Genomic DNA, 24,641 nt, shown 5'->3' with positions numbered 1-24,641 from the left:
AGTCAGCGTGTGCTCTAATACCATCTCTGTAGCGACCCGACCCGAATGGATCAAGTCTCTGTGCTCCGATGTCATCCCTGGATCAGTAATGCTGACACCACACAGTACTTCGAAGGATTTATAGCAGAGTAGCAATCACACACTTATTACATCGTTTGTCCAGAAGAGGACTTATTACAATAATCATGGCTTAAGGCCATCTAATAACGATAACAGCGGAAGACTTGGAAGATAAGTGAGTCCATCAACTCCAACGGCATCACTGAGTATAGAACCACGACCTAAAAGCACCTTACTCGTCGTCTTAAAAGTCTGCAACATGAAAAGTTGCAGCCCAAAAATGGGTCAGCACATGGAATATGCTGGCAATGTAACACATAGAGAGAAATAATGAGTATTGGCTATACTACATGCATATTTGGCTGGTGGAAAAGCTCTATGGTTACAGTTTTTGCATAAAGCCAGTTTTTCCCTACTACAAAGGAATAAATTTATTTAACTATCATGGTGGTTGTTAAACATTGAGAATGGTTGACAGCATCCTCAATCCCAATTAAAAGTACTCATTTAAAACCCAACAATATTAATTAGAAGTAACATGTTGAGATTCAACAGGAAAATCCAAGTACTGGATACTCAAGACGTCCATAACCGGGGACATGGCTAATCATGATTAGTTTGTACACTCTGCAGAGGTTTGCGCACTTTTCCCCACAAGACTCGATCGCCTCCGCTTGGTTTCTCGCACTACATGGTGTTTAAGAAACGGATGACCGAGACATAGTCTTTCAGAAGCGCTAGCACCTTACGATGGGTGGACCGGTACACCTACATCCCCTACATCTGCTAGTCCACCACTATAAGAGTTCGCATGACTTAGTCAACTATGCCAGAGCCCATAATGGCTTGTGGCTGCACACGTAAGTTACTAGTATGAATTATCTTATGATCCCTTTGAGCCTGGGTGGCGGTCCGAAGAAATACAGGCAAGTCCTGCTAGAAAACAGGTGCCTCAATCCACCCAGATGTGTATTTAAGTTGCCACCTTAGATAAACCATTAAAATTATCAACTCACATCTGTCATGGATATCACTCACCCAATCCACGTCTACTAGCATAGCATAGCATATTAAGCAAACGCAGAAGTAACTCCCAAAGGTTTCATAAGTAATACAGGTAATAGGTACTACCTCATCTACTTCCCATCCCACAATTTAATTAGATCCTAATCATGCAATGTTTGAGGATTGATCTAATGCATAAAAACTGGGTAGTAGAAAAGGTATGATCAAAGTGTTATTTGCCTTGCTGACGATCCGCGAAACCTAGAGACTCGAAGTAACAAGCGGCGCACTCCGAGTGATCTATCGCAGACAAACAACAAGCATACAATAAGTACTCATCTAATGCACAGGTAAATCTCGAATAAAAGATCTAACCAGAAAGTTCAACTTAAGAACCCTGGTTGCAAAAAGAATCGAATCAAATAAAGCAACGAAAGTCAAACGACGAAAGAAAAACAACTCGGTTCTAGCAAGTTGAAACTAAGTCAAATTTTACAGTAGCAAACCTTTGTTTAAGTTGATTAGTCGGAATGGCGGTTTCGAGATGAAACTCCAGGCGTTTGAATCACCTGATTCCGATAAACGAGTGAGAAGATAGACTAGAAAGAAAATCGGATCTGAAATCGCAATCAGAAAAATAGCGGAATAAATCCGATGAGAAAGAAAACGACGAACGGTTGAACGAATGGACGTTCATTAACCGAGGCAAACCGGTGATCACGTTCGTTAGGACGAACGGTCCGGCGAACGCTTGCTAAACAAAACCGGAAAGAAAAACCGGCGAGAAAAACCGATCTATGGTTTCGGAAAGAAAACCGAAATGAAAAACCGATCTAGAAAACCGGAACGGAAACCGGAACGATTTACGAAAAACCGAACCGAGGAAAAGAAAAGGTGACGCGGCGCGGGGCTAGTACCTCAAAGAGGCGAGGGGCTCCGGCGGCGGCGGCGGCACTGGGTGGCGGCGGTGGCAAGCGGCGGCGGCGGTGTAGGGCGGTGGCGCTGGGTGGCGGCGGCGGCGGTGTAGGGCGGCGGCGCTGCTACTGCTGCGGAGGAGAGGAGAGGAGAGGTGTTGGTTTGATGTGTTAGAGGGGGGTGCTTGGGTATTTATATAGGGGAGGGGAGGGTTTTGCTTGGGGTAGGGGGCAAGAAATAGACTAGGATTAGGAAACAAAGAGGGAAAAGATCTAGAAACAAAAACGGAATAAACGGAAGTAGGACAAAAGTCCTACTAGGATTTCCAAAAGGAAGCGGCGGCGGCTCCCTGGCGCCTGGCGCGCGCGCGCTAGTGATGGCCTTGGCCTCCTGGCCGGCCGGCTGGCTTGGCGGCTTGGGCCTTTGGCCCAAGGCGCTGCGGCTCTCTCTCTCTCTTTTTTTTAAATCGGTTTCGCGCGCAGAAAAAAAATAGAAAAGAAAAAAAATCTAAACGAACTCCAAAATTAATAAAGTAAACTTTCCCCGACTCCTAAAAATGAGTCGAACAAAATGAACTTTTACTCGGGGCCTAAAATGCAATTTTTTGAAAACACGCATTTTTCCCTAAGGCAATAAACTCCGAGAAAAATCCAAAATTTGATTTATTTATTAAATCTTCATTTTTCCTAAATTTTGGGAAAGTCATATTATTCCCTCTCTTATTTTTGATATTGGAAAAATATTTGAAGATTAAATAAATAAATCCAATGATCCTCTTTTTCATAGTTTTGAGAGAACTCAAATACGAAAATTTTGAAATCTCCAACTCTCTCCGAGGGTCCTTGAGTTGCGTGAAATTTCTAGGATCAACAAAATGCAAGAAAATATGATATGCATGATGATCTAATGTATAACATTCCAACTTGAAAATTTGGGATGTTACAAACCTACCCCCCTTAAGATGAATCTCGCCCTCGAGATTCGGGTTGGCTAGAAAATAGGTGAGGGTGGTCCTTGAGCAAATCTTCTTCTCTTTCCCAGGTGGCTTCGTCCTCAGTGTGGTGGCTCCACTGAACCTTGCAAAACTTGATAACCTTGCTGCGAGTAACTCTGCTAGCATATTCGAGAATCCTGACTAGTTTCTCCTCATATGTTAAATCATCCTTCAACTGAATTGCTTCATGTGGCACTGTATCTCTTAGCGGTACTTCCGCCATCTCGGCGTGGCATTTCTTCAGCTGAGAAACATGGAACACGTCATGAACTCCTGACAGTCCTTCTGGTAATTCCAACTTATAAGCGACTTCTCCCATGCGCTGCAAGATCCTATATGGTCCAACGAAACGTGGCGCCAATTTTCCTTTAACTCCAAAACGCTTAACTCCTCGAAGTGGGGATACTCTAAGATAAATTCTGTCTCCAACTTCATATTCTATCGCTTTGCATTTTGAATCCGCATAGCTTTTCTGTCTGGACTGGGCTACCTTGAGCCTATCGCGAATCAACTTAACTTTCTGTTCAGACTCCTCAATCAAATCTGGTCCAAACAACTGACGGTCTCCAACTTCGTCCCATGACAACGGTGTCCTGCACCTCCTTCCGTATAAGGCTTCGAAAGGTGCCATCTTCAAGCTGGTTTGGTAACTGTTGTTATAAGAAAATTCCGCATACGGCAAGTTATCGTCCCAACTAGATCCATAATCTAGTGCACAAGCTCTCAGCATATCCTCCAAAATCTGATTGACTCTCTCAGTCTGTCCATCTGTCTGTGGGTGAAAAGCTGTACTGAATTCTAGCCTGGTTCCTAACGTTTCATGCAACTGATTCCAAAACTTTGAGGTAAATTGAGTTCCTCTATCTGATACGATACTCCTCGGAACTCCGTGCAAACACACAATTCTGATCATGTATATCTTTGCCAACTTAGCGCTGCTATAGGTAGTCTTGACTGGAATGAAATGCGCTACCTTCGTCAAGCGGTCGACTATAACCCAAATCGAATCATAGCCTGAATGAGTCTTTGGCAAACCCGTGATGAAATCCATGCCTAGTTTATCCCACTTCCATTCAGGTATTGGCAATGGTTGCAACAATCCTGCTGGCTTCTGATGTTCTGCCTTCACTCTCTGACATACATCGCAAACTGCTACATACTCCGCGATATCCTTCTTCATTCCGGTCCACCAGAACATTTCCTTCAAATCCAAATACATCTTGGTATTTCCTGGGTGAATTGAATAGGGTGAACCATGTGCCTCTTGCAGAATCAACTTCCTGATCTCCGGGTCATTTGGCACGTAAATACGGTCCTCAAACCATAGGGTATCGTGCACATCCTCACGAAATCCATTTGCTTTTCCTTCGCTCATTTTTTTCTTTATATCCGCAATCTCTTTGTCCTTTTTCTGAGCTTCCCTAATTTTATCCATCAAAGTAGACTGAATCTCCAATGCTGCTACGTAGCCTCTCGGAACTATTTCCAAACATAGCTCACAAAGATCTTCTGCTAGCTCCTTTGGTATTTCTCCAGTCAATAGCGTATTGACATGGCTCTTGCGGCTCAATGCGTTAGCTACTACATTAGCCTTTCCGGGATGATAATGCAATCTCATATCATAATCCTTGATGAGTTCCAACCATCTCCTTTGTCTAAGGTTTAACTCTTTCTGCATGAAAATGTACTTCAAACTCTTGTGATCTGTGTACACCTCACAATGATTTCCAATGAGGAAATGTCTCCATGTCTTCAATGCATGCACTACGGCTGCTAACTCCAAATCATGTGTGGCATAATTTAATTCATGAGGTTTCAGTTGTCGTGAAGCATACGAAACAACTCTTCCTTCCTGCATAAGCACTGCTCCAAGTCCTCGACGTGAAGCGTCGCAATACACCTCATAATCCTTGGTCTGATCTAGCAAAATTAGCACTGGTGAGGTAACCAATATTTTCTTCAACTCCTGAAAACTTGCCTCACAGTCCTCAGTCCATATGAACTTAGTATCCTTTTTCAACAACTCCGTCATAGGCTTTGCAATCCTTGAGAAATTCTCAATGAATCTCCGGTAGTATCCTGCGAGTCCAAGAAAACTCCGGATCTCTCCAACTGTCGTTGGTGCTTCCCAATTGGTGGTTGAGAGAACTCAAATATGAAAATTTCGAAATCTCCAACTCTCTCCGAGGGTCCTTGAGTTGCGTGAAATTTCTAAGATCAACAAAATGCAAGAAAATATGATATGCATGATGATCTAATGTATAACATTCCAAATTGAAAATTTGGGATGTTACAATGATGTTGCGGGTCCATCTAGCTGGTGTGCGGCAAAGCACACTCTCTCCGCATCTGTGCATCCTGCAGTGGTCAACTCCCTTCCAATCTTGCGGAGCCAATCATCTGCAACTATCGGCTCGGTGCTACTGGAGAACACCGACGGATTAAGCCTCAAGAAACGGGCTAAGTGATCAACAGGTGGTGGTGGTGGGTTGTTGTTGTTGTTGTTGTTGTTGTTGTTGTTGTTGTTGTTGTTGTTGTTCCCCTGATTCTGATTCTGGACTAGGATCTGCATCAATGCATTCTGCTGCTGAATCAACTAAGTGAGCTTCGGTGGGAAAGCAAATCCATTGTCGCGTCTCGGAGGCATATGAGGATTTAGAAAAGACGAGAGAATAGAATAGAATGAGGTCTAAAGAGAAGACACTACCCATATGGACATGAGACAAACACAAACATATCACTTCAATCAATTCAAACAAGGGCATACAACGGTCTAACTATCGTTACAAAAGTGCTCAGACTATACTATATACATGGGGGAATACTACTACTGTTATGGTGGTCGACTAAAAAATTGATCGGTTGAAGACTCCATGATATCTGCTCCAGCTTCATCAACAAAGTCATCATCGCTATCGTTAGGGTCCGAGTCGGTGTCGTTGATGATGATGTAGTTCTCCGGGCAAGTGGAATCGTCGTCATCTCCTCTTGGCGCCGGGTCTCCCATGAATACTTCGATCTTCTTTATCAGGTCGTCATTCTTCTCCAATAATGTTATGATTTCCTCCTCATATCCATCGCGTGTAGACCTAAGTTCTTCTTCTAGCTCCGTGATCCTGGTCATTGCCTTCTTCAGATCTATCATGCCTGGGCACATCTGGTTCTCCTGGCGATGAATGTGCTGGTTTAACTCCTGGATGAAAGCTGCAATAGATCTATCCTTCCTGGTGCTGATCATCTCCCATTTCTCATCTCGGCGCCCACAAATCTGGTAGATAGTATCCTTGATATCCTTATGGTAAACTTCTCCAGTGCGTCCCATGGTGATGTGGGCTGCCATGCTCTTTCCTAGACTCCAGGTTTGTGCATCAGAGGAAAACTCTATGGGCTCAGTGACTGGCATGAACGTCCTTCCTGAAACTTGAACTTGAATCATCCAACGCTCCTCTTCTGGCAAGGTGGCGATGTAGGTCCCGGTGAAGCTTGGTACTCCGATGTTCAGGTATCTAGTGACTTCCTTCAAGTGGCATCCAAAAGGTGTATCTTCATCAGGTTGCGCGAACTTCTTCCTTGCATCCTCCATCCTAAAGAGTAGAAAAGGGAGAGGAGTTAGATATGAGAAGAGAGAAGTGAGATAGGCCTTTAGCTTAGTGGTCGTGTCCTACAGTCAGCGTGTGCTCTGATACCATCTTGTAGCGACCAGACCTCAAATAGTCTGATCTCTGTGCATCGGTGTCATCCCTGGATCGGTAATGCAGGCACGCACAGTACTTGAGGGATTTATAACACACTAGCAATCACACACTTATTACATCGAATGTTTCAAAAGAGAACTTATTATAATAAATATAGCTTAAGGCCATCTAAATACGATAACAGCGGAAGGCTTGGAAGATAAAGCGAGTCCATCAACTCCAACGGCATCACTGAGTGAAAGATCACGACCTAAGGCACCTTACTCATCGTCTGAAAAGTCTGCAACATGAATGTTGCAGCCCGAAAACGGGCCAGCACATGGAATATGCGGGCAATTTAACACATAGAGAGTAATGAACAGAATAATGCTATCACTACATGCATATGTGGCTGGTGGAAAGCTCTATGGTTATAGTTTTTCATAAAGCCAATTTTCCCTACAGCAAACGAATAAATTTTATTTAACTATCATGGTGGTTGTTAAACATGGATAAGGTTCCTCCAACTCAATCCCAATTAAGCTTCAACATTAAAGCCAACAATTTCAATTAAGTAACATGATGAGATTCACATGATAATCCAAGTACTAGATACTCAAAATGTTCATAACTGGGGACACGACTAACCATGATTAGTTTATACACTCTGCAGAGGTTTGTGCACTTTTCCCATCAAGACTCGATCTCCTCCGTTGGATTTCTCGCACTACAAGGTGTTTGTGATGACCGAGACACAGTCTTTTAGAAACATTAACTCTTTACTCTGGGTAGACAGTACCAACCTACATCCCCTACATCTGCTAGTCTACCACTGAAAGAGGTCACGCAACATACTCAACTATGCTAGAGCCCATAGTAGCTTGCGGCTGCACACGGAAGTTTCTAGCATGAATAATCTTATGATCCCTTTGAGCCTGGGTGGCAGTCCATAGGAGAATCACACGGTACCTCAGGATTTCCAAAAATACAGGCAACACTAGGTTCCCCAGGTGCCTCAATCCACCCAGATGTGTGTTAAAGTAGCCACATTAAATTGAACCATTAATACAATCTCACATCTGTCATGGATACACTCACCCAATCCACGTCTACAAGCATAGCATAGCAATATAAGCAAACGTAGAAGTAACTCCCAAAGGTTTGATAATAAACATGACAATAGGTACTACCTCATCTACTTCCCAAAACCCACGTATTAATCAGATCCTAACCATGCAATTGTTTGAGGATTGATCTAATGCAATAAAACTTGGTAGTAAAGAGGTATGATCAAAGTGTTACTTGTCTGGCTGATGATCCGTGAAACCTAGAGACTCGTAGTAGCACGCTGCGCACTCCAGGTACTCTGTCGCAAACCAACAAGCATACAATAAGCACTCATCTAAAGCACATGTAAAACTCAAATAAGAGATCTAACCAGAAAGTTCAACTTAAGAATTCCGGTTTGCAAAAAGAATCAAATCAAACGAAGCAACGAAACTCAAACGGCGAAAGAAACAAGCTTCATTTACTAATCTGGATCTAAGTCAAATTTTACAGTAGCAAAAACTTGTTTAAGTTGGTTAAACAAAAAGACGGTTTTGAGATGAAACTCTGGGCGCTTGAATCGCCTGATTCCGATAAACGAGCGAAAAGTTATACTAAAACGAAATTCGGATCAGAAATCGCGATCGAAAATAATCGCGAAAAACCCGAGAAAAAGAAAAACTGATGAACAGGCTAACGAACGAACGTTCGCTGTCTGTGGCTAAACGGTGAAAACCGTTCGTTAAAACGAACGAACGAACGAGCGTTCGCTAAATAACTAAACCGAAAAAAATAAAACCGATCTATATAAAAAATAAACCGGGGTTTCCTAAAAAAATGACTCAAAAACCGCGGCGGCGGTGGGGCTACCTCCGGCGGGTCCGGCGGGGTGGTGGCGGTGGCGTTGGGGGGCGGGGCAAGGCGACGGTGATGCGGGGCGGGGCGACGGGGCGAAGGCGGCGGCTAGGGTTAGGGTTTGAGGTGCGAGGCGGCTGGGCTGTCGGGGCGCCGGGGTCGCGGCTTATAAAGGCTGGCCCGAGGTGTCCTCTTCGGGTATGGCCCGAAGTCGGTTTCCTTTTTTCAAAATAATTCCAATGTGCAGAAAAAGAAAGAAAAGAAATACTAAACGGACACCAAAAATTCCGAAATAAATTTTTCCCGTCCTCTAAAAATATGCAGGACAAGGTGAACATTTATTTGGGCCTAAAATGCAATTTTGAAAAATGCACATTTTCCTAATTCAAATAAAATAGCGATAAAACTCCGAAATAAAATCTTATTTGATTTTATTATTAAATCTCCAATATTTCTTTATTTTGGGAAAGTCATTTTATTCCCTCTCTTTTATTTTTATAAAAATAAATATACAAAGATAAAATAATTAAAATCAAACAATCCTCTTTTCAAATTTGAGAAAACTCAAATATGAAAATAACGAAATCCCCAACTCTCTCTCTCTGGGTCCTTGAGTTGCGTAGAATTTTCTAGTATCTAACCAAAATGCAATAGAATATGATATGCAATGATGATCTAATGTATAACATTCCAAATTGAAAATTTGGGATGTTACAGTTTTCAACGGGGATAATCATATGAAGTGTAAATACTCATATTGAGGAATTCGATTGCAAGATATAGAAGAACTCCCCCTGAAGATGTGCATAGTGAGGAGTTTGCTTTTGAAGCAATGCACATTTGAAGATTAGTATCATGAAGATCTCCCCCTATATCTTGTAATTCATATACGCATTTAACATATCGAATGAAGAATTTGAAATGCATGATGAAATATGGTGACTGCTGTAATTCAGCATGCGTGCATAACATATATGAGGAAATAGCATGCAGAAAAACATAGCAAAAGTATCAGGTCACCATCGGACTTAAGTTTACAACTCGATCAACAAACACTTCAGAAGAGCGAGGGTTGCAACTTAACAAAAAACGCCCATATAGATAGACCCGCTTGAAGACTAACTCAAATTTCTCCCCCTTTGTCATCAAATGACCAAAAGGGATGAAAAGTGAGGACTAATGCCCCTGAAGAATATCATCACGAAGTTGATGGAGGAGCGCCAGCGTTGTTGGGGTTGGTTGTTGGAGTAGGGCCTGCCACAGTGTCATCCTAGTCTTCATTTTCATCAGTCTCACACGATGAAGATTATGAGCTGGGCACCAAGGGAGGAACCTTGAATTTCTTCGCTGGCGGCTTAGACCATTCAAAGTCCTGCTTGAATCCCATCTGCACGAGATCTTCGTCACTGTAGAGATGAGTTAGAACAGCCCAGGTGCGATCAAATATTTCATGGAGGTAGTAGTGGTTCTTCTTCACTGAATTATGTGTAGCAGTCATGTTGTGAAGAATTGAACCAAACTGCCGCTTGACCCATTTATGGTTGCGATCGACCTTCTGATGAAGACTGAGGAGAAGCTCACGATCAGTCATCACCCTTGGAGCTGTGCCTTGAGGATTTTGCTTGGAATCATTGGAAGAGTCATCATTGGTGGAGTACAAGGCAACTTTGCGAAACTGTCCATCCAATGGACGAATGCCTTCATCAACAATTGCAGTGGCCTTGCCCTTTTCATCAGCTGAGAAAAACATCCGCTTGAGGACTTCAATGGGGGGCAAGTAGCTGCCATGGCTGAGTGTGACAGCCTTGTAATTGATTGAAGACCTTGACCTGAGGAATCTCATAATCCATGGAGCATAAGGCTTCAATTCAAAGGCGACAGTGCAACATTTGCCATAGTCTCCATGAAGAAGTCATGGTAGTTTATTGGGATACCATGCTTGATATTGAATAGCAAATTCTTCATGATGCCAACGACTTCTTCTTCATTCGAGTCGTGGCCTTTGATTGGACACAATGTCTTGGTCAGAATGCGATAGACAGTCCGTGGCACATATAGCAATTCCTTCACGAGGAATTTGGTCCTTGGGGCTTGACCGGGCTTCAGCGGCTTCCTCAACACTTGCATGTATTGATCAGAAAGCTCAGGTTCATGATATATACGATGAGCGCCTTCAAGGGGAGGACTGACAGGCAGGGCATGAAGCAATTTAGAGTCTGGTGCTTTGAAGTGAGTGTTCTCTGTCATCCAGTCCAACACCCAAGAATTGACATCTCCAACATTTCTGGTGATGTGCAGCATCGCGTAGAACTGAAGAATTAGTTCTTCATTCCAATCACATATGTCGGTGCAGAAGTTTAGCAGTCCAGCATCATGAAGAACACTGAGGACTGGTGTGAAGCACGACAGCGATTCCATGTCCACATGAGGAATATGCTCATGGTCAAAGACTTTGTCCTTATCAAAAAGCAGTGAAGAATAGAAGTTTGCTTGGCTGGCAGTACAGAAGCGCTTCCTTCTAAGACGAGCAGAGTCATATGGGTTGTATTCTGTGAAGAACACATGCTCATGGAAGAAGTCATCAGCTTTGAACTTCGGAGTCTTCGAGAATGGATTCTTTGGCTTCGGTTGAGGAGTATTAGTCAATTGCAGCACATCTTTAGGAATCACATTCTCAGGAACCACAGGCTAAGGAATTTCAGTTTCTGCTTCAGTAGCAGCCTGGGTCTCCATTTCTTCAGCAGCTTTATCATCAGCACTAGTGGCTGGAATTTCTTCAGGAATGGATGGAGTGGTGCGAGTTTCATCAGAGCCCATTTGAACTTCAGTATGCACTGGGGGACTGAGGAATTTGTTCCAGTGGCGTGAACAAGGGAGAGTTGGGGTGCTGACTTTCCCAAAAGTCATCATTCATCACAGGCGTGGTGCTCCCAATGTCCACATCATCTTCTTCTTCATCCATTTCTTCAATGCCTGCCTCTTCAGCCATGAACTGAGGCATTGGCTATGATACCAGAGGGGTTGAAGTGACATTGTCAACTTCAATTTATTCATCCATCTGCTCTATCGAAGCAGCAGAAGGATCTTCTTCATCGGATTCACTGGAAATCACATAATCGTCACCAAAAGGAATGATTTCCTTTGACGGCATACTTGAGAGAGGAACAACGTCAATTGGATTTTCAAGTGAGCTGGTCAAAGTCTTTGCCTTTTGGGAGTAGAAGACTCCGAGCAAGCAGATGCTTTCCTTTTCTTCAGAGCAGCTTGCTCCGCAGGCTTGGTTTTCTTTACTTCTAATGCAGAAGGAAGAATTGGACTTGGTGTTGGCGTTGGTGCAGGAGGAGCAGAGGAAATTGGTGCACTTTCTTCAGGCACAACTGATGCAGTTGTCCTGACTTGTTCAACTTCTTCAGGCGCAGCGTCAGATGCTTCAGCTGGCCTGGCTTGTTCTTCAGGCGCAACACTAGAGGTTGCCCTGGTAATTTCTTCAGCGGCTGGAATTGCTTCATCGGCCCTGGTGCTTGCAGTTTCATTAACAACCTGATTTTCATCAGTGGTGCTGGCATGTTCTTCAGTCGGCTGTGCAGATGCTTCAGCTTGAGGAATTTCAATGTGCGTTGGATCAGCAACATTGGAAGTAAGTCCCTTCGCCATTTTGACGAATCTGACTTTGGCTCCCGGCCATTCTGCCTTGTAGGCGTCAAATTCATCATTGAGCTTTCTGATCTCAGATTGCAGAGCGATAAGTTGTTCAGGCGATAGTGTAAGAACTTTGTCCTTCAGATAACATTGTTTCTTGTACTGTGCTTTCTTCACAGACCTGGCTTGCTCATATTTCCATTTCTCTTCAAAGATGAAAGCCGTCAACATGTGACTTTGACCAGGTGTGAGGTTTAACTCTGGCAAGGGAGTGTTTGAGTCATTGTGCCAAAGGTCAATGAAGTCCAGGATCTTCTTCGGATCCAGCAGGAGGGGCACAGCACTGCCCTTGGCTCTAGCGGCCCTTTGTTGTCTGTCCTTGATGATTTCGGATAATTCCTCATCATCAGCTTCGTCATCATCTGAAGGCACTTGGAAGGCAACTTGCTTCTTGTGAGGACTTGGTCTAGTGCCTCGTCCAGCAAAGTGGGGCCTTTGGAAGACTGAGGAGGAGATGAAGAACTTGTCGATGCTCCTAAGGCAATTGAGATGCCTGTGGTCCTTTGGCAAGTGGCAAGATGCACATGTGTTAAGGACTTTGCCGGAGGATCTGAGGGTTTTGCAACCTGAAGAGCTGGAGCAGCTTGAGGAATATGTCGTGAGGGCATAGATGAGCTTGGCCGTGAGGGCATTGCTGAGGAAGGTGGTTTTAGAGCAGGCTTTTTAGGCATGGCCATCTTTATTGTGGAGGCCTGGCATGTTTGGCCAACTTGGCTTGCCGCTTGGCCCATTCATCAGCATAGTCCTCACCGCGCTTGATGCTAGCGGGATCAGCAATTTTTCCAGGTGCCAACGGAGGTCTTGGGCAAGGAGGGTTTAGAGCAAATTTCTTCACATACTTTGGAGTAACATATATGTATTCCCTCCATTCCCATGCCCATCTCATTCAATTTTCTGAATGCGCACCTTGCGCTCATTCTTTGTTTCCTTTTCATGAGTTGCCTCATCTGGTGTGCAATACCCTGAATAGATGTTAGCATGTATCTCAAAAGCAGTGTTGACTTCCAGTCTCTTCCCTCCCTTCTGAGGTTTCTTGCCATTAGCCATTTTCTTCAGCTGAGGGTTTTGAACTATTGAGTTCTCTGAAGAAGTATGCAGCTTTTCTTCGAGGAATGCTGCAAATGAGTTAAGTTGATGAGAACCTAGTGATTCAGCAGTAGACATGTGTACCTACGAACAGAGTATGGGTGCGAAGAATTTGGAGAGTGTTGGGGAACATAGTAATTTCAAAAAAAATCCTACGCACGCGCAAGATCATGGTGATGCATAGCAACGAGAGGGGAGAGTGTGTCCATGTACCCTCGTAGACCGAAAGTGGAAGCGTTAGCACAACGCGGTTGATGTAGTCGTACGTCTTCACAATCTGACCGATCAAGTAATGAACGCATGACACCTCCGAGTTCTGCACACGTTCAACTCGATGGCGTCCCTCGAACTCCGATCCAGCCAAGCTTTGAGGGAGAGTTCCGTCAGCACGACAGCGTGGTGACAATGATGATGTTCTACCAACGCAGGGCTTCGCCTAAGCACCGCTACGATATTATCGAGGTGGATTATGGTGGAGGGGGGCACCGCACATGGCTAAGAGATCCAAAGGATCAATTGTTGTGTCTATGGGGTGCCCCCCTCCTCCGTATATAAAGGAGGGGAGGAGAGGGCCAGCCAGGAGGAGGAGGCGCGCCCAAGGGGGGAGTCCTACTCCCACCGGGAGTAGGACTCCTCCTTTTCCTATTTGGAGAGGGAGAGGGAAGGAAGAGGAAGGAGGGAGGAAGGAAAGGGGGGGCTGGGCCCCTTCCCAATTCGGATTGGGCTTGGGGGGGTGCGCCCCCTCCCTTGCTCCTTTCCCTCCTTTCCACTAAAGCCCATTAAGGCCCATAAACCTCCCGGGGGTTCCGATAACCTCCCGGTGCTCCGGTATTGTCCCAATCTCACCCGAAACCATTCCGGTGTCCAACTATAGTCGTCCAATATATCGATATTTATCTCTTGACCATTTCGAGACTCCTCGTCATGTTCGTGATCACATCCGGGACTCCGAACTACCTTCGGTACATCAAAACATATAAACTCATAATATAACTGTCATCGAACTTTAAGCATGCGGACCCTATGGGTTCGAGAACTATGTAGACATGACCGAGACACGTCTCCGGTCAATAATCAATAGAGGAACCTGGATGCTCATATTGGCTCCCACATATTCTGCGAAGATCTTTATCGGTCAAACTGCATAACAACATATGCTGTTCCCTTTGTCATCGGTACATTACTTGCCCGAGATTCGATCATCGGTATCTCAATACCTAGTTCAATCTCGTTACCGGCAAGTCTCTTTACTCGTTACGTAATGCATCATCCCGTAACTAACTCATTATCTACATTGCCTGCAAGGCTTATAGTGATGTGCATTACCGAGAGGGCCCAGAGATACCTCTCCGACAATCGGAGTGACAAATCCTAATCTCGAAATACGTCAACTCAACAAGTACCTTCGGAGACACCTGTAGAGCACCTTTATAATCACCCAGCTACATTCTGACGTTTGGTAGCACACAAAGTGTTCCTCCGGTAAGCGGGAGTTACATAATCTCATAGTCATAGGAACATGTATAAGTCATGAAGAAAGCAATAGCAACATACTAAACGATCAAGTACTAAGCTAATGGAATGGGTCAAGTCAATCACATCATTCTCCTAATGATGTGATCCCGTTAATCAAATGACAACTCATGTCTATGGTTAGGAAACATAACCATCTTTAATTAACGAGCTAGTCAAGTAGAGGCATACTAGTGACACTCTGTTTGTCTATGTATTCACACATGTATTATGTTTCCGGTTAATACAATTCTAGCATGAATAATAAACATTTATCATGAAATAAGGAAATAAATAATAACTTTATTATTTCCTCTGGGGCATATTTCCTTCAGTCTCCCACTTGCACTAGAGTCAATAATCTAGTTCACATCACCATGTGATTTAACACTAATATTCACATCTGCATGTGATTAACACCCATAGTTCACATTGTCATGTGACCAACACCCAAAGGGTTTACTAGAGTCAATAATCTAGTTCACATTGATATGTGATTAACACCCAAGAGTACTAAGGTGTGATCATGTTTTGCTCGTGAGAGAAGTTTAGTCAACGGACCTATCACATTTAGAGCCGTATGTTTTTTGCAAATATTCCATGTCTACAATGCTCTGCAAGGAGCTACTCTTAGCTAATTGCACCCACTTTCAATATGTATCCAGATTGAGACTTACAGTCATCTGGATCAGTGTAAAAGCTTGCATCATTGTAACTCTTTACGACAAGCTCTTTTATCAATTTGATTATCGAGAAATATTTCCTTAGTCCTCACTAAGGATATTCTTGACCGCTGTCCAGTGATCTACTCCTAGATCAAAATTGTACTCCCTTGCCAAACTCAGAGCAAGGTATACAATAGGTCTGGTACACAGCATAGCATACTCTACAAAACCTATGACTGAGGCATAGGGAATGACTTTTCATTCTTTTTCTATTTTTTGCCATGGTCGGGTTTTTAGGCTTACTCAACTTCACACCTTGCAACACAGGCAAGAACTCCTTCTTTGACTATTCCATTTTGAATTACTTCAAAATCTTATAAAGGTACTCATTGAAAAAATCTTATCAAGCATCTTGATCTATCTCTATAGATCTTGATGCTCAATGTGTAAGCAGCTTCACTGAGGTCTTTCTTTGAAAAACTCTTTTGAAATACTCCTTTATGCTTCCCAGAAAATTCTACATTATTTTCGATCAACAATATGTTATTCACATATATTTATCAGAAATGATGTAGTGCTCCCACTCACTTTCCTGTAAATACAGGCTTCACCGCAAGTCTGTATAAAACTATATGCTTTGATCAACTCATCAAAGCGTATATTCCAACTCCGAGATGCATGTAGCAGTCCATAGATGGATCACTGGAGCTTGCACACTTTGTAAGCACCTTTAGGATTGACAAAACCTTCTAGTTGCATTATATACAACTCTTCTTTAATAAATCCATTAAGGAATGCAGTTTTTACATCCATTTGCCAGATTTCATAAAACGTGGCAATTGCTAACATGATTCGGACAGACTTAAGCATCGATATGAGTGAGAAAATCTCATCATATTCAACACCTTTGAAATTGTCGAAAAACCTTTTGCGACAAGTCGAGATTTGTAGATAGTAACACTACTATCAGCATTTGTCTTCCTATTGAAGATCCATTTATTTTCTATGGTTTACCGATCACCGGGCAAGTCCACCAAACTCCACACTTTCTTCTCATACATGGATCTCATCTCAGATTTCATGGCCTCAAGCCATTTTGCGGAATCTGGGCTCATAATCGCTTCCTCATAGTTCGTAGGTTCACCATGGTCAAGTAACATGACCTCCAGAATAGGATTACTGTACCACTCTGGTGCAGATCTTACTCTGGTTGACCTACGAGGTTCGGTAGTAACTTCATCTGAAGTTTCATGATCAATATCATTAGCTTCCTCACTAATTGGTGTAATCATCACAGGGACCGGTTTCTGTGATGAACTATTTTCCAATAAGGGAGCAGGTACAGTTACCTCATCAAGTTCTACTTTCCTCCCACTCACTTCTTTCGAGAGAAACTCCTTCTCTAGAAAGGATCCATTCTTGGCAATGAATGTCTTGCCTTCGGATATGTGATAGAAGGTGTACCCAACAGTTTTCTTTGGGTATCCTATGAAGACACATTTCTTCGATTTGGGTTCGACCTTATCAGGTTGAAGCTTTTTCACATAAGCATCGCAGCCCCAAACTTTAAGAAATGACAACTTTGGTTTCTTGCCAAACCACAGTTCATAAGGCGTCGTCTCAACGGATTTTGATGGTGCCCTATTTAACGTGAATGCAGCCGTATTTAAAGCATAACCCCAAAACAATAGTGGTAAACCGATAAGAGAGATCATAGATTGCACCATATCCAATAAAGTGCGGTTACGATGTTCGGACACACCATAATGCTGTGGTGTTCCAGGTGGTGTGAGCTGTGAAACTATTCCACATTGTTTTATATGAAGGCCAAATTCGTAACTCAAATATTCTCCTCCACGATCAGATTGTAGAAACTTTATTTTCTTGTTACAATGATTCTCCACTTCACTCTGAAATTCTTTGAACCTTTTCATATGTTTCAGACTTGTGCTTCATTAAGTAGATATACTCATATCTGCTCAAATCATCTGTGAAGGTCAGAAAATAACGATATCCGCCACGAGCATCAACACTCATTGGACTGCGTACATCGGTATGTATTATTTCCAACAAGTCAGTAGCTCGTTCCATTGTTCCGGATAATGGAGTTTTAGTCATCTTGCCCAAAAGGCACGGTTTGCAAGCATCAAATGATTCATAACCAAATGATTCCAAAAGATCCATCTTTATGGAGTTTCTTCATGCGCTTTACACCGATATGACCCAAACGGCAGTGCCACAAATAAGTTGCACTATCATTATCAACTTTGCATCTTTTGGCATCAATATTATGAATATGTGTATCATGATTATCGAGATCCAGCAAACTATGTTCATTGGGTGTATGACCATCGAAGGCTTTATTCATGTAAACAGAACAACAATTATTCTCTGACTTTAAATGAATAACCGTATTGCAATAAACATGATCAAATCATATTCATGCTCAACGCAAACGCCAAATAACATTTATTTAGGTTTAACACTAATCCCGAAAGTATATGGAGTGTGCGATGATGATCATATCAATCTTGGAACCACTTCCAACATACATCATCACTTCACCCTCAACTAGTCTCTGTTTATTCTGTAACTCCTATTTCAAGTTACTAATTTTAGCAACCGAACAAGTATCAAATACCCAGGGGCAACTATAAACACTAGTAAGGTACACATCAATAACATGTATATCAAATATACCGTTGTTCACTCTGCCATCCTTCTTATCCACCAAATATTCAGGGCATTTCCACTTCGAGTGACCATTTCCTTTGCAGTAGAAGCACTCAGTTCACGAAGAGCTAGTCAATCACATCATTCTCCTAAAGATGTGATCCCGTTAATCAAATGACAACTCATGTCTATGGTTAGGAAACATAACCATCTTTAATTAACGAGCTAGTCAAGTAGAGGCATACTAGTGACACTCTGTTTGTCTATATATTCACACATGTGTTATGTTTCCGGTTAATACGATTCTAGCATGAATAATAAACATTTATCATGAAATAAGGAAATAAATTATAACTTTATTATTGCCTCTAGGGCATATTTCCTTCATAGAGGTCATATGCGTTCTCAGAGGTTTTTACAAAATGGAACAAGTTTGAGGAAATTAACCAGATATGTCTTGAAGAATTTCACTAAGCATTCTTTGACTTAGGTTCTAGAGTTATGTGGATTGTGAAATTCGCACAATTGAGGAATCTTGAGGAAAAACGTCACTTAGAGAAACAGATCAAGAACAGTTGACTGTGTGAGGTGTTCAGAGTGTGGAGGTTGAAGAATAAACACCTTTTGAAGATTTTATGGGAATCATCAAAATCAACAAAGGCAGTAAAAGTAACTTTTAGTTACCCTTGACGAAGAACACGACGAACTGAGAGTGTAGATTCGAAGTTCGCCAGTCCAGATCTTCCATGCCCTAACTTGGCAGAGGAAGACAGCTACGTCGGCGGTGGAGTGAAGATTTCCGCGGTCGGCAAGAGTACGACGGCGATGATGTTGTGGCAGTGAAGCTCTTCTTCACTAGCAACGATGAAGGTAGCGGCGGTGCTAGGGCTTGAGAGCTCGAGCGAGGGGAGTGAGATCGAGCGGGCTAAATCTAGTTTGAGGAGGGTGAGGGGTATTTATAGCCGAGGTGAAAAATCGCTCGCCCGAGGAAAATAGGCGAACGTGCTCCCGACCCTTCTTATCCTATCAACATGTGTCACACACGTACAGTGTGGTGGAGATCGTGTGAGATCATGGGTGAATAGATAAATCTTATCGTGGGATGTGTAACGGTTTGAGCGGCAAAAGCAGAAAATTCATATAAGAATATTTTAATGTTTCGTTCGCAAATTGTTCAGCTGACAAGGACACGGTGAAGATTTTGAACGGGTTTCAAATAGAACGCACATGAAGAATTTGTGAACAGACTGGGTTGAGTTTAGCATAGAGGGGGAAAGGGCCCGATCACATTCACTTAGCAGAAAAGGCAACTTGAAGAATTAGCAATAAGTGAATGTTGTAGAGGACATAAAAACTCAAGTATATATATAGTCAATGAAGAACAACGACGGAAAGAGTGAAGACAATGCAAAGTTGATGAAATTGAACAATTGAGGAATTTCAAAAATGAAGAAAAACTCAAATTGAAGATTTTCAACTTTGGTTGGTGGCATAACTCACCGTATAAGAATGATGATTTCAGACACCACGTACAATTGTCGTAGGGTTCTGAGAATCAAATTCTTCATTAATTTATTCACACTTAGAGGATTAGTCTTCATTGATTGAAGAAAAATGTTACTTCGTGTGTTGCACATCTAAGTCATCAGTTTTGTATAAGTGTTAGGATGTGTGTCCTTTTCAAAGAACATTAGAAGATTCCAAGATATTTAGCTCACACCACAACTTGCTAAATCTCTTCTCGTCCAAGGGCTTTGTGAAGATATTGGCTAGCTGGTCTTCAGTATTTGCGTGGTCGATGGATATGTCACCCTTCAACACATGGTCACGAAGAAAATGATGATGAATCTGGATGTGCTTTGTCTTCGAGTGCTGAACTGGGTTGTGAGCAATCTTGATAGCACTCTCATTGTCACAGTAGAGCGGCACATTCTTCATATTGATGCCATAGTCCTTGAGGGTTTGCTTCATCCATAGCAATTGAGCACAGCAGGATCCAGCAGCAATGTACTCAGCTTCAGCAGTAGAGAGTGATACGCAGTTCTGCTTCTTCGAGGACCAACATACCAAGGATCGTCTAAGGAAATTACATGTGCCTGATGTTGACTTGCGGTCCGCCCGATCACCGGCATAGTCAGAGTCAGATTATCCAATGAGATCAAGGGAAGAGCCCATGGGAAACCATAATCCAAGTGTTGGAGTGTGAACTAGATATCGAAGAATATGCTTCACGGCCTTATGGTGGGATTCCTTCGGTGTAGCTTGAAATCGGGCACACATGAAAACACTAAGCATAATATCCGGCCTAGATGCACATATGTACAATAAAGAGCCAATCATGGAGCGGTATACCTTTTGATCGAAGTCTTTACCATTTTCATCGGTGCATAGATGGCCATTTGTGAGCATAGGGATTTTGATGCCTTTGCAATCTTGCATGCCGAATTTCCTCAACACATCCTTGAGGTATTTCTCTTGAGATATGAATATTCCATTGTATTGTTGACGAATTTGAAGACCTAGGAAGAATTTCAACTCTCCCATTCCTCACTCATCATATAGGCAAATTCATCACTGTAACATTGGTTAGTACAACCAAAGATAATATCATCAACATATATTTGGCACACAAATAATTCATCATCATATGCTTTGGTGAAAAGAGTTGGGTCAAGTGAACCGGGTTTGAAGCCTTTCTTCATGAGGAATTCCTTTAGTGTGTCATACCACGCCCTAGGTGCTTGCTTGAGGCCATAGAGGGCCCTGTTGAGTCTGTAGACGTGATCTGGAAATTTTGGATCCTCAAAACCTGGTGGTTGAGCAACATATACTTCTTCCTCAAGCTTACCATTGAGGAATGCACTTTTCACATCCATTTTATGTAAGATGATATTATGAGGGTTAGCGTAAGTAAGCAATATGCGAATAGCCTCAAGTCTAGCAACAGGTGCAAAAGTTTCATCGAAATCAATCCCTTCAACCTGCGTGTAGCCTTGAGCTACAAGACGAGCCTTATTCCTCACCACAAGGCCATTTTTCTTGTTTGTTGCGGTAGATCCATTTGGTACGGATGATGTTGTGCTTGCGTGGGTCTGGTCACTTGACAAGCTCCCACACATTGTTGAGCTTGAATTGATGCAATTCATCTTGCATGGCTTGAATCCACTCAGATTCCATGAATGCTTCATCAACTTTAGTGGGCTCTGTGATAGAGATAAACGCAAAATGCCCACAAAAGTTAGACAAATGTGAAGCTTTTGAGCATGTGAGAGGACCTGGTGCGTTGATGTCGTTGATGATTTTCTCGATCTGCACTTCGTTTACAACGCGAGGATGTGCAGGTTGACGACTTTGCTTAGGCCCAGCAAATTCTTCAGGACCATTATCTTCAGCAGCACCAGTGCGATTTTCTTCACGTTCCAAAATGACTTCTTTAGCAGATTCTTCGGTAGGGATGATATCCTCAGTAGCTTTGAACTTGATGGATTCGTCAGGTGACACTTCATCTAGCATAGGAGGTAGGTGATCTCTTTGCGAGCCATTAGTTTCATCGAACCGCACATCTACAGTTTCAACAATCTTGTGATGATTGATGTTGAAGACTCGGTAGGTGTGCGAGTCCTTTCCATAACCAAGCATAAAACCCTCATGTGCTTTTGGTGCAAATTTAGAGTGATGGTGAGGATCTCTAATCCAGCATTTAGCACCGAAGACATTAAAATAACTTACATTGGGTTTCTTGTCAGTGAGGAGTTCATATGAGGTCTTTTTGAAGAATTTGTGAAGATATACCCTGTTGATGATGTGGCATGTAGTATCAATAGCTTCAGGCTAAAAATGTTGTGGTGTCTTGTATTCATCAAGCATGGTGCGAGCCATCTCAACAAGTGTTCTGTTCTTGCACTCCACGACGCCATTCTGTTGAGGAGTATAGGGAGCAGATAACTCGTGAGTACTACCAAGTATATCAAGATATTCATCGAGACCAGTGTTATTGAACTCAGTTACATTATCACTCCTGATATGCTTGATCTTCACACCAAAGTTAGTAGAAGATCTTGAGGAAAATCGTCTGTCGACTTCCTGCACTTCATTTTTGTAAGTGTTGTATGCACCCATGTGTAACGAGAATAATCATCAACAATGACAAAGCCATATAATGATGCAGAACTAGAGAATGTGGCATAATGAGTAGGGCTAAAGAGATCCATATGAAGTAACTGAAAGGGACGAGAAGTGGTCATGACAGTCTTTGAGGGATGCTTGGCTCTGCTGATCTTTCCAGCCTCACAAGCCCCACAAATATGATCTTTGAGGAATTTTACACCCTCGATGCCAATGACATGCTTCTTCTTCGCGAGTGTATGCAAGTTCCTCATCCCAGCATGACCAAGTCGTCGATGCCATAGCCAGCATTCTGAAGCTTTTGCAAGTAGACACGTGGTAGGCCGTGGTCCTGCAGAGACAATATACAAGTCTCCTTTCCTAAAGCATTCGAAGACTTTGGAATTGTCAGATTCCATTAGCACAATGCAATGATATTTGCCAAAGATGACAACCATATCAAGATCACAAAGCATTGAGACAGACATGAGGTTGAATCCTAAGGACTCGACAAGCATGACTTTGTCCATGTGTCTATCCTTTGAGATCGCGACCTTACCTAGACCCAATACCTTGCTTTTGCCTTTGTCAGCATAGGTGATATGCTTAAGATGAGATGGTGACAAATTAGTGTCCATCAACAAGTTCTTGTCACCGGTCATGTGGTTTGTACATCCACTGTCGAGGACCCACTCGGTAGCTTTAGCTTGTTCATCCTGTAGATGAATTAGTGCAACTTACGAACACATATACTTCATCAGTGAAGAATATGATATCAATTTCATCAGCAGTAATAGATATAGTAATGTGAGGACAGAGAAACGAGTGATTCATTTCTTCATGATTAGCTTGCGTCCATTCAAGCACATTCAGGTCTCTGATATGTCTCCGTCGTATCTACTTTTCCAAACACTTTTGCCCTTGTTTTGGACTCTAACTTGCATGATTTGAATGGAACTAACCCAGACTGACGTTGTTTTCAGCAGAACTGCCATGGTGTTATTTTTTGTGCTGAAATAAAAGTTCTCGGAATGACCAAAAATCAACGGAGCAAATTTTTGGAATTAATAAAAAATATTGGCGAATGAATCAACGTCAAGGGGCCCACACCCTGTCCACGAGGGTGGGGGGTGCCCCCCCTAGGGCGCGCCCCCTGCCTCGTGGGCACACTAGACCTCGACCGACCTCAACTCCAACTCCATATATTCACGTTCGGGGAGACAAAAATCGGAGAGAAGGATTCTTCACGTTTTACGATACGGAGCCGCCGCCAAGCCCTAAACTCTCTCGGGAGGGCTGATCTGGAGTCCCTTCTGGGCTTCGGAGAGGGGGATTCATCGCCATCGTCATCATCAACCATCCTCCATCACCAATTTCATGATGCTCACCGCCATGCGTGAGTAAATCCATCGTAGGCTTGCTGGACGGTGATGGGTTGGATGAGATTTACCATGTAATCAAGTTAGTTTTGTTAGGGTTTGATCCCTAGTATCCACTATGTTCTGAGGTTAATGTTACTATGACTTTTCTATGCTTAATGCTTGTCACTAGGGCATGAGTGCCATGATTTCAGATCCGAACCTATTATGTTTTCATGAATATATGTGAGTTCTTGATCCTATCTTGCAAGTCTATAGTCACCTATTATGTGTTATGATCCGTTAACCCTGAAGTGACAATAATCAGGATACTTACCGGTGATGACCGTAGTTTGAGGAGTTCATGTATTCACTAAGTGTTAATGCTTTGGTCCGATACTCTATTAAAAGGAAGCCTTAATATCCCTTAGTTTCCAATAGGACCCCGCTGCCACAGGAGGGTAGGACAAAAGATGTCATGCAAGTTTTTTTCCATAAGCATGTATGACTATATTCGGAATACATGCCTACATTACATTGATGAACTGGAGCTAGTTCTGTGTCACCTTATGTTATAACCATTACATGAGGAATCGCATTCGACATAATTATCCATCACTGATCCAATGCCTACAAGCTTTCCACATATTGCTCTTTGTTTAGTTACTTTATCATTGGCACTATTACAATTACTACAAAATTGCTACTGTTACTTTTGCTACTGTTACTGTTACTTCCATACTACTTTGCTACTAAATACTTTGCTGCAGATACTAAGTTATCCAGGTGTGGTTGAATTGACAACTCGACTGCTAATACTTGATAATATTCTTTGGCTCCCCTTGTGTCGAATCAATAAATTTGGGTTGAATACTCTACCCATGAAAATTGTGGCGATCCCCTATACTTGTGGGTTATCAAGACTATTTTCTAGCGCCGTTGCCGGGGAGCATAGCTCTATTCTTTGAGTCACTTGGGATTTATATCTGCTGGT

This window comes from Triticum dicoccoides, chromosome 7B (genome assembly GCF_002162155.2).
Source record: "Triticum dicoccoides isolate Atlit2015 ecotype Zavitan chromosome 7B, WEW_v2.0, whole genome shotgun sequence".
Classification (NCBI taxonomy): domain Eukaryota; kingdom Viridiplantae; phylum Streptophyta; class Magnoliopsida; order Poales; family Poaceae; genus Triticum; species Triticum dicoccoides.
Note: the sequence above shows the minus strand (reverse complement) of the source record.